The sequence below is a fragment of the Onychostoma macrolepis genome, chromosome 05 (assembly GCF_012432095.1).
Source record: "Onychostoma macrolepis isolate SWU-2019 chromosome 05, ASM1243209v1, whole genome shotgun sequence".
NCBI classification, from domain to species: Eukaryota; Metazoa; Chordata; class Actinopteri; order Cypriniformes; family Cyprinidae; genus Onychostoma; species Onychostoma macrolepis.
In genome coordinates this window covers 43,115,420-43,128,750 of record NC_081159.1, presented here as the reverse complement: position 1 = coordinate 43,128,750, position 13,331 = coordinate 43,115,420, and the positions used below count along the sequence as shown (strand labels likewise).

General features: G+C 36.7%; 1 pseudogene; it reads left to right on the top strand.

Moving 5' to 3' along the window:
• The first annotated feature begins 444 nt into the window (after positions 1–444).
• On the top strand, positions 445–12,825 carry LOC131540816 (cytosolic phospholipase A2 gamma-like; annotated as a pseudogene).
• The last annotated feature ends 506 nt before the right edge of the window (positions 12,826–13,331 follow it).

Below are 13,331 nucleotides of genomic sequence, written 5' to 3'. Positions count from 1 at the left end.
AAAAACTACTTAATTACAGTAACATGAGTAGTTGTAATTCATTACCTCCACCACTGCTGTTTTGGTAGGCTACTTTAATGTCACATTTTTTCAAAGCGTTTAGTATGTCCATAAGAAAACGCTTTGCCACCCCTGTGCATAAAACGCAAATTTGTGCATAAATGTAAACATTAATGACTGCGCTAGTGCGCTTCAGTGTGATGACTACTGTGTAATGCGAAATAAATTTGCACACATCGCAATCATGTAATGTATAGTCCAATCAGGAAGAATGTATGGTTCTTTTTAGTGAGTCAATACCACAAAATGTTACTTATATATATAACTTAACTTAACTATATATATATATATATATATATATATATATATTCATGAACAAATTAATCCATGAATCCAGCGAGTCAAAAACATACAGTGCCACCTGTGTAGCCGATTCAAGAACACGTGACTCTTATGAACTTGTGATACTTTTTAGTCAAAAACACAGAATAGGATGTCTGATATTTGAAACATTTATGATATTTGACAATATTTTAAACATTTATGGATTAAAATGTATGTAGTGGCAAAATTTTTTACTAATATTGTATGTTTTTTTTTTTTTTTATCCATTTCACAAATTTATGGCTTGATGAAAATTAAACAATAAAAACATTGTTGTGAGATTCAAGGTTACAGTCAAGGTTCACATTTGATCTCTTAAGGCATTACCTGAAAACAAAGTTGAAATATGTCAGTTGAAATTAAAACCAAACCCTGGCACACCATAAATGACAATGTATGCAATCTTGAATTTTACGTTTGCAAGCCTACTTCCTTATGCAATACGATGTTGCAGCATGTTCTGCTGGTAACGAGCATGAAGGCTTTCCCCTGTTCTCATTGAAAATGACAACAGGACATCCTGTTTCTCGCCACACGAACTAGGTGAGGTGCATGAGGTGAGGCTACATAATTAATATACAAGGAAATATCACAGTTTTCAATGATTGAGTCATTCATCATTCACAACCTCACCCTCAGGGTAATGTCTAGACTTGCAGTGTAGTTTCAGAGCCCCATATAAGAGCATCTTCTGGCTGAAAGTCAGATAAGGACTGCTGTGTTGTTTTCAGTGTGGAATTGAAGACTCACGATTTACAGAAATAGTAAGTATATGTTTTAAAGCTTAATATAAATAATGTCAGGGCAATTTAAATGTTTCATATCATTATAAATTGCATGTGACAACCTTATTAATGACCCATGCACTACCAAAAGTGCATAAAAATATACGATGGTGAAAAATTATTTAATTGTGGGATTCATATTTCAATGTGACAAAGTTTTGCATTTTTTATGCACCACAATCTTTACAACGTTATTGAAATATACTATAAATAATTGCATGTTTGAAACATATACTGATGTTTTGATCCAATAATATAACTTTTAGCAATCTGAATCTAAAAACTATAAAGATGCAAGATTGCACAATGTCTGAAGTAATCAGCTGTATTTTGGCCATCTAATATTTTATTTAAAAATGAATAAAATAATTAAAATATATATTTCAGATCATGTTTTTTACATTATTTAAATAGTTCAAAAGTGTTGACATTTTAAGCTGGAACACATTTCCCACATAGTTTCTACTTTATTTACAACAGGTTTGTATTTACTTTGACGCATGCATAATATTAATGTTTTTCACGTTTACTCTGTTGTTTCTTTGCTTTATCATAATTCTCTAAAAACAGCAGAGTTTACTGATTTGCTATATCCTGTTATATACTTGACTCACTCTCTTGTTTTACAGATGAGTGCATCTAAACCCAAGGAAAGGTACGTAATCCTGCCCAGATCTCTTGAATCATGGAAGCAGTAAAATAACACAATTTCACTATAACAAACTGCTATATTCCGAGAATAATTGTGCAAAATTAACTTCAGATTTAATTGCATTGAAATCTAGAATATTTGACATCTAAATATATCAAATAAGTCATGTTCAGGTGAGCACTGATTTGTCTGTCTGTCTCTGTGGCTTCCTCAGCGGTACGGTGAGATTCAAACCCTTACCGAATCGGAGAGAGCAGAAGTTTGTAGCCAGCAGGAGAAACACTGTTCTACAAACCCTGAGGAAGCTTCAGATTCAATGCATTCGGGTAAAGAAATCATGTTATACTTCATATTTCCAACTGCTTATATTGAAATGGCATGTGTTGGGTGATGAACATCAGCTGTCAAGCATCAAATTCACTCTCTTCATTGTGAAAAACGATGCCATTCCCAGGTAGCAAGCATTTTTTTTAATAATTACGTTAGTCACCTGATAGTCACAGGAGAATACCAGAGCTTGAGGTATTTTTTAATGAAAATAAAACCCAATTAAACCTCTTTAAACCCAACCATTCAAACTACGTAGTCCCAATTAATCGATCTCAAAAATATCCCCTTACCAAAAAGTAGTATACTTTAAGTATACTTTATGTAGTAAGTATACACATATCAGTGTACTAGCAGTATACTTGTAAGTGTACTATTTCAATACTCCTTGGGACTAAATTGGCCAAATTTCTAGTATATAAAAGTATACTTTTAAGTATAACAGTATTAAACTTTGAGTACACAACTAGTTTACATCAATGTTTTTAGCTAATACTACAATTATACTAAAAGTGAACTTATAGTAATTAAATACTTGTAGTAGCATTTTAGTAGACTTTGAATTATAGTCTGAGCAAACTACTAGTTTAGTAGTTTTATACTGAAAGTATACTCTTACATTTTTTTAAGTGAACTTTACATCATACTTTAAGTATACTACTATGTCCCTATTAGGTATTAATTTGTATATATTTTGTTATATGAATATCTGAACATACAAAGCATCAAAATAAAGAACAGAGTATCTGCTTGTAAACAGAAACATTTTATTCTAGCTTCATGCATTCTTTTTTAAACACTTGAATGTGGGTAAGTTTCATAAATAAAAGAAATAAACAACATTTTGAACAAAAAGCTGAAAAAAGACTGTGAATTTGATTCAGAATGATAATCAAAATGTAGATGGAGTCAATCAACACCCCAAAGCTTGACAGTCATTATTAACTCTTCATTGGTCGACATTTTATTCCATAACGTTACACAGTTTTGATGCTGTTTTATGCCTGATGATCGCGTTAGATTACACGTGGAAACATCTGCTGTTTTTTTTTCTTCTTCACTTGTGTTCTTTTGTTTTTTGTGTTCAGAAGATGTACTAGCGCTCCCTACCATATAACAATGAAAACACAGATTCTAGGAGCACAAGTATAGCTCAAATATATTTAGATTTTTTTCCTAAGTATGTCAAGTATACTTAAATGTAATTTTAAGTATATTTCTGAAAAGTTCATGAAGCCCATTTCTGAGAAGTACATAACAAATAGATTAAAAGTATACTTTCCTATTTTTTAGTTTAAAAGAAATATACTAATAGCACACGGCTTGCTCAGTTGGGGACACTTAATTTCTAGCAATTATCGTCGATTTGATTGCACATATACTATTTAAACTAAACTGAGCTAGACAATGACATCTCTGAATTCAATAATGAAATGCCTTTAACTGAAAATTGAGTGTTTAATCTTATCATTATACATTACTGACACTCTATCCTCCAATTTGATACTGTTAAGTGCTTTGACACAATCTGTATTGTTAAAAGCGCTATATAAATAAAGGTGACTTGACTTGAATAAACTTCTTTTTTGTAAGGGTCTATCATTTTCTCATAAATATAAGACTTGTTTTTTGTGATTCTGTTCAGGAATGGGTTAAATGGAATTTAAAATGGTTAAACACATCACATTTAATACAGACTCAAAATAATGAATCGCCTGATAAAGCTTGTAATTGATTGCATCAAACCCCAGGTCAGGTGATTATGCTGTCAACTAACGTGTGAATGCAAGGTGCTTATGCAAACAATGAGTAATAGATTGCAAAACAGGAATAAAGTGTAATATTCTTGCCAACATATGCGCCACTCTGCTAAATGATGTTGGAAGACATTCCTACTGTAATAAAAGGCTAGCAATACGTTAGATGTATATGGGAATAAATGAATTAAACCTGCATATGTTTTGTACTCAGAAGATGCCCTCTGATTTTTGATACTTCTGATAGCATGTGGAAGCAGATGCTTTCAATGGTGTGTGCGTTTCAGAGAGAGGTGCCAAACATTGCATTACTGGGTTCTGGAGGAGGACAAAGAGCCATGGTGGGTTTGCTGGGATCCCTGGTTCAGCTTGATGAAGCAGGTCTTCTGGACTGCATCCTTTATCTGAGCGGAGTCTCTGGATCCACCTGGTACGAACCCTGAGAAACAACAAACACACAGAGATCGAATTGAGTTGAATGTCAAAAATGAGAGCAGTATGTTCTTCTCTGAAGGTGCATGGCCTCCTTATACAAAGAACCAGACTGGTCCACCAAACTAGAGACCGTGAAAGACAGAATCATCAAGAGACTCAGTGGACCAGGAGTCAGCTTCACAGACAAATTGACCAAACTGGAGAATTATTACAGAGGGAAAGACTTCTTCACCTTGACTGATGTCTGGGCAGTGATGGTCGTCACAGCATATGTGAAAGAGGTTTGTATATATTCATAACCAGGGATGGATTTTACAGGTTTAATTTGTATTCATAATTTAGAAAATTATAGGGTCGTATGATTTACAGCCTGTCTTTCCAAATACTGCTGAATCAACATATTGTTTTAGTTGTATGTATAGAGAAGGTTAGTTTATCATTTTTACTGAAAACAAGTTATTTATATCTTGCAGTTCAGTGGCCAAATGATGTTGATTCAGTGTTCCTGAATTGGACTTTTCTTTTTTGACTCACTAAAAAGAACTGGTTCATAATAGCAGTCATTTGTTCGTGAATCGGGCTACACAGGTTGGGCTTTGTGGTTGCATATTTTGTCATTTTATGCCAGGGTAAACAAGTGTTATAAATGTACATGACATTAATATGGCCACAGCCATATCACCCTGCAGCCCAAGACTGGTTGCCCACTGAAGCTAAGCAGGGTTGAACCTGGTCAGTAACTGGATGGGAGACCTCCTGGGAAAACTAGGTTGCTGCTGGAAGAGGTGTTAGTGAGGCTAGCAGGGGGTGCTCACCCTGTGGTAGAGACCTGCGCGGGACGGATTTTTCTGTCCCGCGCCCGCCCGCTCCTGCAGAAATATATCTTATCTGGTCCCACTCCCTCCCGTGAAATTCATGTTTTGTCCCGCTCCCGCCCGCAAAAGATTTTTTTCCATACATCGAAGAAATTTACAAATTTACATTAAATGGTTCTGTAACATCACCTAAGCTCCACAACATCCCAGCATAAACGCTCCCGATAAAAAAAAAAAAAAAATGTTATTTAGGCTAAGCATCATCATTCACAATGACTGTTATTTTTAACAGAAAAGCAAGCATGGGCTGCTGCGTGCATGGTTTGGCATGGCAGAATGTGAGCAGCTTCCTTTATTATCACTAAAAGCTGACATCTCAGTTCATCGCTATCTCATAAAGCTCTGTTATAACACAATGAATCTTTCACAATGTCTACACTCCATGTGTTGAAATGTGAGAATTCGTGAGCATGCAATTTCAGCACTGCGGTGATTCTAACTTAATCACCTCTGATTGGCCATTGCGTTCCAGAAATCACAGTTGAGTCTGTGATTAGCTAAACATGTTGTAAATAGGAACTATTCCTAGCTTGCGCATGTCAGTCATTTTAATTTTAATATTAGTTGTTCTTCTTGCTTTTGTGCAACAGATAAATAACAATTTATGTTTTAGACATTTTATGTTTAGATAATTTCTATTTTGCAGGAGTCCCGCGAATCATTTTATTCTCCCACATCTCGCACACACACGAGTCTCTTCCCGCCCGCACCCGTGCTCGCCCATCAAGAGTTGTCCCGCGCCGCACCCTGTTGCGTTGGGTCCCGTGGTACTCCCGCGGGAGTGCAGGTCTCTACCCTGTGGTCTCTGTGGGTCCTAACGCCTCAGTATAGTGACTGGGACACTATACTGTCAACAAGCACCGTCCTTCGGATGAGACGTTAAACTAAGGCCCTGACTCTCTGTAGTCATCAAAAATCCCATGGCACTTCTCGTAAAGAGTAGGGGTGTTAACCCCTGGCCAAATTCCCTCCACTGGCCCTTATCAATCATGGTCTCCTAAGAATCCCCATCCACTGAATTGGCTCTATGACTCTCTACTCTCTCTCCTCTCCACCTGTAGCTGGTATGTGGTGAGCGCACTGGCGCCGTTGTACTGTGGCTGCTGGCGCATCATCCAGGTGGATACTGCACACTGGTGCTGGTTGAGGAGAGACCCCCCCACATGATTGTAAAGCACTTTGGGTGTACAGCAATACACAATAAAGTGCTATATAAATGCCTCATTCATTAAAAAAAATAAATTAAATATGAAAGAATTTTGATAGATTTATAATGTTATTTATTATGGCAATGCAACATTTCAGTTCGTAAAAAGGGTCCAGCATCTCCAATAGACTTACAGAATATATAGGCCTACAGAAATATTAAATTTTAAATTGAAAAAAAAACAAACCAACCAAGCGATAAAACTGATGGACATCTCCAAAAAGGACGCACTTCCAGTTTTAATTGGAACATTTCTCTTTAAGCCAGCAGTCATATTTCTTTTAAGTAGGCTACACCTGAGAATGAAATGGTAACACCTCTCGACTCTCGATTCTCTTGATAAAGTCTCTCACTGTAAAAATGTAAAGATAGGCCTATGAAGCTCCATTTGAGCCTTAGATCCTTATTAAGAGAAAAAACTGAATGTCTTACATTTTTGTGGCATCATGTTATTGTATTGTAAGGACACAATTGTGTTTTCTATAGATCGATGAACAGACACTCACAGAGCAGCGGAACCAGAACAATAAAGACCCGTTTCCCATCTACACAGTGATCGACAAGCAAAGCAATCAGAGCAATAACGGAGGTCTGCATCTGATGTATGAAAAAAAGGGATAAAACGTTAATGTGCTCGTGTCAGTAGTTACATCGACATGTTTTCTGTCTGCAGACCCCTGGTTTGAGATCAATCCAAATGAAGCAGGTTATTCCCTCACTGGAGCATTTGTGGACACCTGCGACTTTGGCAGCCAGTTTCACAAGGGCTCAAAGATAAAACATCAAGATGAATTTGACATGCTGTACCTGCAAGGTAACAAACTTTGTCACAGAGGAGTTCAGTATTTGGGTAACACTTTATTTGTAATATCAACTTACATAGCTTAATACATTGCATACTTTACTACTTCACTGATCTCTGCAAATGAGTTTAACTATCAAACGGTTCCAGGTCTGTATTATCATTTTACAAAGTGGCGATTTCATATGAAATAAATGAGGACCTTCATGTTTGTTTATTTTTCTAAAAATTTACTTTTTAGTCTACATTTTATGTATAATTCATACGAATTAGCTACCAATTAATACAATTATTACGAAATTGCCATGAGACACATCCTTGTCACTTCTTAAAATTTTGCAATTCAATCATACAAAATGTCTGCAGTTTTATTTTGCACTTCCAAGTTTGTTGATGTTGTTTTTTTCTGCAGCTCTTTGCAGCAGCGCTTTAGCGGATGAAGAGGATATTAAGAGAAACATGTGGAACAAGATAAGCGGTGAACATTTTTTCGGAGGACTGAATTTTGCTTAAAGTCAGCAGTTATTTTATTATCATCCTTTTTATGTTTTTCAGATTTCTTTCAAAACGACACAATACTTGAGACAATGAGGGAGGGTAAAGCATTTTTACTGCTTGTATTTAAGTAGCTATTTTTAATTAAGAACTAAAGTATAGCATTTTTATTTAAGTATAATTGCTTCTGGTTGTGGGAAAACTGATATCGTAACATCATAAATTTGAATGTGGAAAAGCACTTTTTTTGCAATGTGATCATCTTTACTCAATATATATTGACAGAAGAGCATGAGAGCAGTGAGAGGAGACATGAAGTGATGAGGAGTGAGAGGAGAACAGATCTTGCACCCGAAGCGTCCTCTTTGTCAGAGCGCTGCCCACTAGACTCCGACAAATGTGGGTTTCCTTCAGATGATCCAATCTCCCAGTCTGCAGATGAATGTTACCGGGCGCTCATGGATCTTATTGACATGAATCTCTCTGCTTTGAATGGCCAAGATCTTTCTGGTTTTGATGAATCCATCAGAACAAATTTGAACGGTAAAACATTATACATCACAGTGAGAACCTGTTGTGACAACAAATTTGTGAAGAATACCTGTTATTTAAAATAAAAGTCATATTTCACATCAAATCTGCATTTAAAAATTGTCATTTGTGTTTTGAAAAAAAAAAGCATCTGCTAAATATGTACATATAAAATATCTAAAATATTTGTATAAGATAACATTAACAAATAATATGTAACACAATCATGTCTACCCACTTTTGTCATGTCCTGTTTTCTTACAGACCTCTCTGGAGGCAAAAGTCAGCTGATTTCTCCAATGAAAACAATGGAAACTACTGATAAAAGAGCAGAAAAACGGTATATGAAGCATTTCACCGTGAATGTGTGTGACAATTTGAGTGGTTGGAACACAAGTTGGCTATTTCGTAAGTTGAACTGTCTCTAATTTCCAAAAATTGGCATAAAACATAAGATTTATGTATTTCAACTGCATTTAAATTTCCATCCATTTGGATTACACAATAAACTGTGTAAAAAGTGATGCATATTTGTCAGTCATACATAAATAAAACAGGTCAGATTTTTGAATTAGGCCTAATACCAATAAACTGAATATGTTTTAAATACACAGTAACCAAGTTTATATATTTAGCAGTATTTAATTGTTTGCTTACCATACGCACAATAAGCGGTCTGAAGATCCTGTAATGAAACAGTCAAGTCAGAAGTCTACAGGAAAATGGTTCTTGATAACCTAAGAATCGTTTAAAGAAATGGAGAACTTTAGAAAATGTATTTTGAAAAGTATAACTGTTTTGCAGGTGCTTGGATTAATATTTGTAGATGCATGACTGAGTGGATCTGGGGCAGGAAATATAACTTCCTCCACAACATGACAGGTGAGAACACACCGGCTAAAAACGTGCAATTCAATGAGAATAATAAAGAGACTCATTTCACACTGTGATCGATTAGATGGAGCAGTGCCTCCTGCTTTTCTGCAAAATGCGACGAGAGACTATATAGACGCCGGACTGTCGAACAACTCACCCTACTTCTCAGTGCTGAGAAAAGAAAGAGACATTGACCTCATCATTTCCCTGGATTTCAGTGGCGGCGATCCTTTCATGGTAGGCCTGGCTTTTATACACATAAGAGTTCTTTACAAACCCCTCACAGGATGTGCAAAATGTTAATTTTATAGCTACAGTAACAAAATTTAAATAACTATAAATCCATCTTCAAAATGTGTGTCTGTCTTACTCTGAATTAGATAAGCCTGTAATAACTATTTATATATTAGGCCTGTCGGGACAGAATTTGCGGGTAATTTTCTACATATGCCATTCACCAGTGCGTGTCATGATAGGAGACACTAAGCTTTTCAAAGCTTTGAATTAATTGAACCATTTGCTTCACACACCACGTGTTGTTGAAACCTGCTGGTCAGAACGGTGTAAATGCAACTAAAACTCAGACCAAACATACATAAATACAACTTTTACAAAACCATTACAAATATTTCTATGAAATGTATTAAATACTGTGACGAGTCAGCTGCCTCCCTCTTTATTATCATCACCACCTGGTCCCTTATTCGCCGCCCTTCACCAGGCTCCCGACGGGAGTGGGTGTGCGAGAGAGGAGGGGCGTGGAAACAGCGAGGGCTGGCGGCGTGTGATGAGGCACAGCTGAACTGAATGAAGCCTCATCACCGCCGCTGTTTAAATACCGAGCGCGCCTCTCCTCGAGAGACCGGTCTCTTCCCCCATGCATGCACGCACGCTGGTGTCCTCGTGGGTCCAGGAAGGGAGCGTAGAGGGACTTCCGAGCCGCCAGAGACGTGAGCTGCCGGACCCGCGGTCCGGACGAAAGCCGCACCAGTGTTACGGCCTTCGGGCCAGGATGCCGGGCCAAACAAGTCCCGCCGAATTCTGTGGACCCAAGTGGGAGCGCGTGCAGCCGCCGGACTCCGCCCCTTACCTGGACCCTCCCTTCCTGAACACTGCCCTCCTTCACAAGCCCCGCAGCACGACGAGGACACCAGATCCCCTGTTTACTTTGGACACTATTTTATTATTTCTGTTTAATAAAAGCCTCTCCGAGGCCTAACGCCACAGCCACTGTGTATGTCGTTGGCTCCTCCCGTCACAATACAATTAACAAATCATCTAATACCATTAAATGTCTGTATAATCTGTGTTCTTTTATCAGTTTTCAGGGTTTGTTTTGTTTGTTCTGTGAATTGATCAACTAAACAGGCTGATAAGATACTATTAGCAACTATTATTACTTTTAATTATACAAATGTCTCATTAAAACTTCAATGGTTTGCCACCTGATTCATGGGTTCACAGAAATCGTCCCTGGCCACGAACCAATGAAATTTAGAAACATTTTGAGATGGTTATTTAATGGTTATAATAATGGTTATAATAAGTGATGTTTTATTAACAAATTTCGGGAGGAGCTCGCACATATAATTAACACGGCCAATTCATCATCAGTAATCACACCACCTATCCAATCAGCACGAGAGAGAACCCCTATAAATAATCATATATTTATTAGAAAGACAGTTTATCAAATTATCCATGGTCTTGCTTCACTAACCATAGTTTAATCATGGTATTTGTAATAAAACTGGGGTTATACAAATGGTAATCAATGAGCAAAAAAACAATGGTTACTACACCTTTACTATTGTAGCAAATTACCTCAAAAGGGAAATGTATATAAATAATTACAATAAATTATAATTAATTACAATTATTTATATCAGCTGCCAGTAGTAACTGTAGCAGAATTAATATTGTCATCAACTAATCTGTTCGTCCAGCAAACATTCAGTGTAATTTCATATCAACTCATATCAAAATAATATTTTCGTGGCCACCAAAAATACATTTCTTACAGTATTGATGCATTAGAGCATGTAGCTAGATCGTAATCGAAAAAGGGACATTATTCACAATCAGTAACAGAATCAGAAACTCATGTAATTCGTGCACAAAAGTTTTATTAACTAAACAATAAAGGCCCGTTCACACCAAGCACGATGTGGGGAAGTCGTGGCCTAATGGTTAGAGAGTCGGACTCGTAACCTAAAGGTTGCGAGTTCGAGTCTCTGGTTCGGCAGGGATTGTAGGTGGGGGGAGTGAATATACAGTGCTCTCTTCACCCTCAATACCATGACTGAGGTGAGACCCTTGAACAAGGCACCGAACCCACAACTGCTCTCCGGGCACTGCAGCATTGGCTGCCCACTGCTCTGGGTGTGTGTGCACTTGGATGGGTTAAATGCAGAGTACAAATTCCGAGAATGGGTTACCATACTTGGCCACACGTCACTTCACTTCACTTTATTTTAGCATAGCGGTCTAACAGAAATGACAACGTTTGACCTGATCAGACTAGCAATGTTACAAACTTATGTAATGTTATTAATTTTAAGACAACAATTAGTCAAAACAACAGCAAAAGATGGCACTTACATTCGCAAAGATGCTGCAAAACACATTCATCCGTGTGACCAAAACAGTGTTCTTCCGCAAGACATATGCAGGTTTAATTCTGAACAGCTAGAGTGCCAAAACTGTAGCTTGAGGGATCGCAAAACTTGTATGTTGTTTTTATTTAGTACTGCCCTCAATAAGCTATTTCACATAACAGGTATTTACATACAGTATAGTTCAGATATGGACAAATATAGACAAAATTAATAACTGAATTTACACAAACCAGTTCAAAAGTTTATAAATGCTTGTTTCTTAATGCTGTCATCCTGAGCAGTAAAACTGACCACTTTTCTTCAGAAAAAATAAAATAAAATTATATATATATATATATATATATATATATATATTCTTTTCCAGCATCTTCTGCACATTTTGAATCCTTTGCAACATTGAGTGTGCAACTATTACAAACATGATGCTCCAAAAAAAAAAATTGAACAGGCTAATCAGTGTAAATTTATCTTATTTTGTCTTCTGGGAAAAGTAAATATCTCATCTAGCTTTTGGAAGGGTGGTACTTTATATCTTTAAACAAAACAAGAGAAATTTACACTGATCATTCTGTTCAGAAGCTTTTAATGAAGCCTTTTTATCATGCATTTCTATTGCAGACCTTAAGTAAAGCTGATGAGACGTGCAGGACACTAAACATCCCTTTCCCTGAAGTCAACATTACCAGTGAAGACAAGGAGAAACCGAAGGACTTCTATGTATTCAAAGGCCAAAACTCTCCAACTGTGATTCACATCCCTCTGTTTAATGTGGTCAACTGTGGAGGCAAGTTCAGATCTTACAGCTGTCCTGAATAAACCTGAAATATCACTGAAGTAAACTGTTCTGATTTAAGTGTTACTTTTTCTTCAGATGATATTAAGACCTGAGGGAAAAATATCGCACCTTTAAAGGTCCTTACAGCGCTGAGATGATCACTGATCTTATGGACGTCGCTGGAAAAACATCTCAAACAACATAGAGAAACTGAAGGAGCAGATTGGTGTGGCCATTGAAAGAAAAAGATTCAGAGGCGTTAACAATTTGCTGAATATAGACTCACATAGACTGAATATAAACTGAATATAGAATAAACTGATCTGAATAACATATTTCACAGTAAACAGAGTTGATTGTTTTGTCTTAATCATTAATTAAATCAGCATTGTTAGGCTACCTTTTCTGCTAAATGTGATCTGTGTGGCAGTACAAAAGTATCATGTTTGCATTGTATTTAATATGTTCAAAATGTTCCTAAATGCTTGACTTTCATTAAGCAATAAAGAGCTGATTAAAAATCAAATCAACCATAACTCAGGCTGTATTACAACTATGATTTCTCATTTTAAAAAAGACAACAAAACCCATTATAATCAGTGATGCTATCTACACATGATGCGGCAGATCACAACAAATCCCCGACAGTAAACTGATGCTTCCTTCTATTTATGACGTACTGACACAAAGTTCAAATGATTTTCATTTCATTGTAGACAGCAGCTGCATCCGAAAACTGCTGCCTCGCTGCCTTATGAAGCAATTACTTTTTTGTCATATGGCGTTTTTGCACAAAGGCACCTCACAAAACT